At 45.7% G+C, this 5,619-nt stretch overlaps 1 non-coding gene across 1 annotated transcript; it reads right to left on the bottom strand.

Moving 5' to 3' along the window:
- Window positions 1-4,802: 4,802 nt before the first annotated feature.
- TRNAR-UCU lies at window positions 4,803-4,887 on the bottom strand. Its single transcript is given in 2 exon segments — window positions 4,803-4,838; window positions 4,851-4,887. It is a non-coding gene; the product is annotated as a tRNA-Arg (tRNA).
- Window positions 4,888-5,619: the final 732 nt, after the last annotated feature.

Here is a 5,619-nt window from a genome sequence, read left to right as displayed (position 1 = left end):
TGTCCAGGTAATTGAAGTCACCCATGACAACCATGGTCCTGGAGCATGCAGCCTCAGCCAGTTCCCGGGTGAACTCCTGGTTTAGGACTTTGGGTGGGAGGTCTGTAGTAGACTCCCACTGTTGTGTCCCCTGTGCCGTATTTCCCACAGATTTTAACCCAGAGGGTCTCCAGTAGTCCACCCTGGTCGCCAATATCAGCTTTCAGGGACATGTAGCTTTCCTTAAGATAGATACCCCCACCCCTTTTATCTACATGATCCCTCCTGTACAGCATATAGCCATCTATACCTGTGGTCCAATTCAATAAGGAGAAATGCAAAGTGCTGCACCTAGGGAAAAGGAATCACCAGCATGCTTACAGGCTTGGGGAAGACCTTCTCAGCAGCACAGCAATAGAAGGGATCTTGAAGTAACTGTTGACTCTAAGATGAACATGAGTCGTCAACATGATGATGTGATCAGAAAAGCTAACCACACTTTATCATGCATTAGCAGGTACATGACAAACAGGTCCAAGGAGGTGATACTTACCATTTATGCGGCACTGGTCAGTCCACAGTTGGAGTACTGTGTCCAGTTTTGGGTGCCAGACTTCAAAAGGGATGTGGACAACCTCAAGAAGGTTCGTAGGAGGGCCACTCGTATGGTTAGGGGCCTGCATGCAAAGCCCTACAGGGAGAGATTAAGGGCCCTGGATCTCTTCAGCCTCCGCAAGAGAAGGCTGAGAGATGATCTTGTGGCCACCTACAAATTAATTGGTAGGGCAGCAAGGAATAAGAGATGTTCTGTTTACTAGGGCACCCCCTGGGTAACTAGGACCAACAGCCACACACTGGCGGAGAGCAGATTTAGGTTAGACATCAAGAAGAACTTCTTTATGGTAAGGGTTGCCAAAATCTGGAATGGGCTTCCAAGGGAGGTGGTGCTCTCCCCTACCTTGTAGAGATAAGAGGAGGCTAGACATACACCTGGCTGGGGTCATTTGATCTCAGTGATCTTTCCTGCCCAGGGCAGGGGGTCGGACGTTATGATTTGCTAAGGTCCCTTCCAACCCAAACATCTATGAATTTATGAATCTGCCTAAGCTGAAAACTGCAGTGCTCCCTGACCTGTAACTGGCTTCTCTTGTACAGATTGTGGCATGGTCTTCTGTCTTTTGCAGGGTCTCCACGTTAAAGTGATCCACTTTAGACATTGGATAGGGTGCTAAGGAATGTATTTCCCATAATACAGACTGTAATCAACACAAGTGTCAAGTAGTTGGGAAGAGCCTGATAAAAAGATAGAGAGTCTGCTCCAAAGCCAATTATAGTCAAGGAGCGTTTTCCCATTGATTTCAGAGGGCTTGGTATCAGACTCTTACTGAGCATTTTCAAAAGCTCAGAATTGCCATGTGGTTCCTATTAAAAGACATTTCACCCTGGAAAGGATAAGGGCTGATTTATAATAGTTCTCCCTTACTTACTGAGCAGGCATTCGGACAGTGAGACACTGATAACTGACAATGACAAACTATTGGGTAAGTCAGTATTTTTGGGAATTTGCTGTAAAAAAGAATTTGATCTAAACTACATATAATGCAGAAATTGGGTACAGTTCTCTATGGGAATGCTTAGCTTCACAGGTATTTTCATATACTTACTGTATTAATTGGCTTGGCTGAACTCTTTGCTGAAATAAACAAATCTACTGAGCATGTTTGCCAATTTTGGCCTCATCATCCTTTGATTAGCTTGTTGTCATACTGGCACCAATAGAAAGCCCAGCTGATATAGACTATGATTTATAGCATTTTCACCTTATCCTGGCTTCCACTGATGGTAGTTTCCACTGGTACAGATATATAGCTTCGTCTGGTCTCACTGTGATTAGTAATGACCCAGTCTTATTTAGCTGGTAACAAATAGATTAGCCGCAGGTACATTAAAGATTGCAATAGACTTCACTAAAAGTGATAATTTAATAAGACCATTTGGTTCCTAGGGCAACAAAAGAGTAGTAATGATGTCCTGCCAGATCTACACACCCTGCTCAGTAATCTAAACATCTGCACTGGACAGAGAAAATTCCCTGAAATCTAAAATTAACCTGAAAGCCCACAGCCTTTGTCTTCTAGCCTTGTCCTACTGCCCACAAACTGCAGATATGAAATAATAAAAGTGTCAGCATGGTCTGGATTTAGGACCCAGATGCCTTGTTCCAGGGGGGAGCCAAACCCCTCAGATTGACCGCAACCTTTCCATTAAATAATAGGCAAATGGATTGATACACAGTGATAACAGAAAAGAATAATACAAACAATTCTCTATATCTACCAATCCTAGGGCTGTCAAAGTCAAGCATCTGGCCAGGATGCAAGCTTCACTCTGAGGTTCTATATTGAATGTCAGATGTCAGCAGCCTGGAGGTTGGAGGCCAAGGCCTCCCCCACCCCGCAGTAGGGTGAATGGGACAGACTGATGGTATGCCTTCTGTCCATGGTGCCTCAGGTTCCCCTCTCTGGGATGGGGACACTTTCTTGCTCTAAAGTCTCTGATTTTGTATGCTTTTTTCCTCCTGTTGACTGTATCCATGGCTATTGCTGATTGGTCTTTCTGTGGTCATCATACCGTCCATATTCCATCCTGACAGTATAGCCCCTTGTTTCACAAGCCCATCTCATGCACACATCCTATTTTGGGCTTTCCAGGCCTTCTTCTAATTTGGTCTGCTCCCCCAAAACTGGAACTCTCAGGCCCCCCACTATTGGGCCTTGTCAGCTGGTGCCATCATCTCTCACGTTATGGAATAGTGTGGTGCATGCCCACAATTTCCCAGGCTATGTGTATATCCATTGGCCCTGGTGTGTTAGACACCTTCTCTGCCTTAAAGGCTTTGAGAACTGTGTGTGTGACAACCAGGCCTTTATAAATTAATTAACCGTTGCTGCTGTCCTGAACCATTATTCTAATACATATATATTTACCTAAAAGCCAATTCCCAAAAGCAAAGCTCTAAATGTCATTATCTAGCCATCAGAAAGAAAACCTCAAAATTCTGCTCCTCCTTTATTCTCTCTAGTATCAGAGAAATGGATTTATCATCAGTAACATATACCTATTTTTAAAGGACTGAGCCACTGCCTACTCATGGGAGTGTTCCATTGACTTCAGTGGGCCCATTTTGCCTTTATTTGACCAAGTAAAAATGTCACTGTATTTTCACCTCACACTTATCATGTGGGCTAGTGTGGAGTGGTGGTTTCTTTACCACTTACATTGATTCCCTGTGATGGAAATCGCAAGTGTAGCAGCTCAGAACACTGGATTCCTATAGGCAAGAGATACTTGGATCTGCCCAGTGCGGAAGGGCCACAAAATCCATGAGACATTCAGAAGTGGATAAATTAACTCTATACAAACTGTATTTCTTCTATTCTTCCTCCAATGCATGGTTGTCCAACTGGTGGCCCGTGGGCCATACGTGTCCCCTGAGGGATTACCTCATGGCTTCTAGGCTCCCTGTCCAGGTTCTACTCTCCCATCACTCTCCTGCTCCTACTACCAGGACCTCTAGGCTTCCCCTCCCTCCTTCAGTTTCCACTTCCTGCTCCCAGGGGAGGATGGGACAGCATAGGGCTGAAGAATCCCACAGACAGGGGACAAAAGGGGATCAGGAGGTGCCAATGCAGTATGGTGCAAAGCTTGCAATCCCAGCCACTCAGAAGGTGGACAGCCCTGCTGGGATACATACAATTTGTCATTATCACAGACAGGATATGGGGCTAAATAAACTCTTGTATTTATCTAACCCAGTGCTGGTAATTCCTATAGTCTAAGGTGCCTATATTTGATTGTGCAGAATCAGTGACCTACAAAGCTCCGCATGAGGCATGAAATGCACCAGTGGCTCATACATCCATCAGCAGGTGGAGGGGTTGAAACCAAGCATGGTGGGTGTGATACACCAGGCACAGCTACATGTGCAATTAGCACAGTTTGTGCCGGACTTTATTGCTCCTGGGTGCTACATTTACATGTGTGCCCAGGACCGCAGTACGTTCAGCTGGGTCACAGCAGGCCTGGCTGGCAGGTGGTCTGGAGGGTCATCCTGCTAACCCAGACCTACTCCGACTGAGCTCAGCATGCTGTAGAGAGGGAGGCATGAGGGTGTTCCAGTACAGAACTAGCCACAAGGCAGCCCCACACAGAAGGACCCTAGTGCCCCAGCCAGCCCCATCAGTGTCTACATGTGTGTTGTGACACATTAAACACCACCACCATAGGATAATACTTGTGTTTACAGGTACTAACCTATAGTGGAGTTAGTTTACTGCAGACCAATAGGGTAGACGCTGAGACTTTACTAAGAAGCTAATTAGGCAACTCTGCAGTAGGGGTATGCGAAGCAGGCCCTATTTGATTCAGATTCGAATTCAGCCTGAATCAGGGACAGTGATTTGATTTGTTGATTCAGATCACAGCCAAATCAGAATCTGAAGATTTGATGCTGATTCAGAGAATCAGCAATCGGGACATATACACAGCTTTAAATGTTTTTTCTGCATACCTTGAGGTACCAGCACGGCTTGTGAATGCTGCAATGCTGGGGCACATGGAGCATCCCACAAGACTGTGGACCCCCATGTGCTCAGCAGTGAACCTGGAAATGGACCAGAAGTGCTTCACTCCATGCGCCCCAACATCCATAGATTTCATAGACATTAGGGGCTGGAAGGAACCTCATGAGATCACTGGGTCCAGCCCCACTACCCTAGGCAGGCAGTCAGCTGGGATCAAGTGACCCCAGCAAGAGAAAAGCATGACTCCACTGGGACTTGAACCCAGAACCTTTGAATCCCTTCAGTGTCTAGAAGTCCAATGTGCTATCCATTACACCACAGAGCCATCTACTAGGTAGACCCACCTGATATCTATGAGTATGTAGAAAAACATGTAACGCTGTGTCTATGTCCGAATCTCTGAATCTGATTAAAGGGTTCTCTGATTCAGTTTGGATTCAGAGATTTGGCCCCCAAATCAGGTCGAATCTCCGCCAAATCAAATCAGGGACCGAAGCTTCACACAGCCCTACTCCACAGTAAACATCTTGTGTAGATGCGTCTCAGTGAGAGGTGCTCAGAGTGTCCTTGCACCTTCAGGTGTGTTCTTCAGCCCCAAACCCCTCTCTCTGGGAATGGATAAGATAAAATGTGCCAGGAAACAACTCCTTGGCCTGTGGTGTCTCAGGCTTACCTTTCTCACCCATGTCTTGCCAGCTCTTAGAAGAGGAGATTTTGCCATCCTTGTCCAGTCACGGGCTCATAAATTAGACATTCCTGCTCTGGAGCTGCATGGTCAAATGCTCTGAAATCGCATGTACCATTGATAAAAGACAACAGAAAGATGTATTTGGAAAACTAGGGGAATCATAAGACATCAGTAACCATGTGTTGAGATAGTCAGAGATATAAGAAGAAACAAACAAAAGAAAATAACAAAACAATGATGTTACCTTATCCCAGCATCTTAGCCTTAAGAGCGCAGCTTCCACTTCACAGCTCAATAGGTTAAAAAGCAGCTGCTGTCTCTAACCTTCTCGTCAAGGCTTTCTGCAGGCTCCCCTGTCACCCTATTTCA

The sequence above is a fragment of the Crocodylus porosus genome, unplaced genomic scaffold (genome assembly GCF_001723895.1).
Source record: "Crocodylus porosus isolate Cpor-Errol unplaced genomic scaffold, CroPor_comp1, whole genome shotgun sequence".
NCBI classification, from domain to species: Eukaryota; Metazoa; Chordata; order Crocodylia; family Crocodylidae; genus Crocodylus; species Crocodylus porosus.
This window is presented reverse-complemented; position numbering and strand designations above follow the sequence as displayed.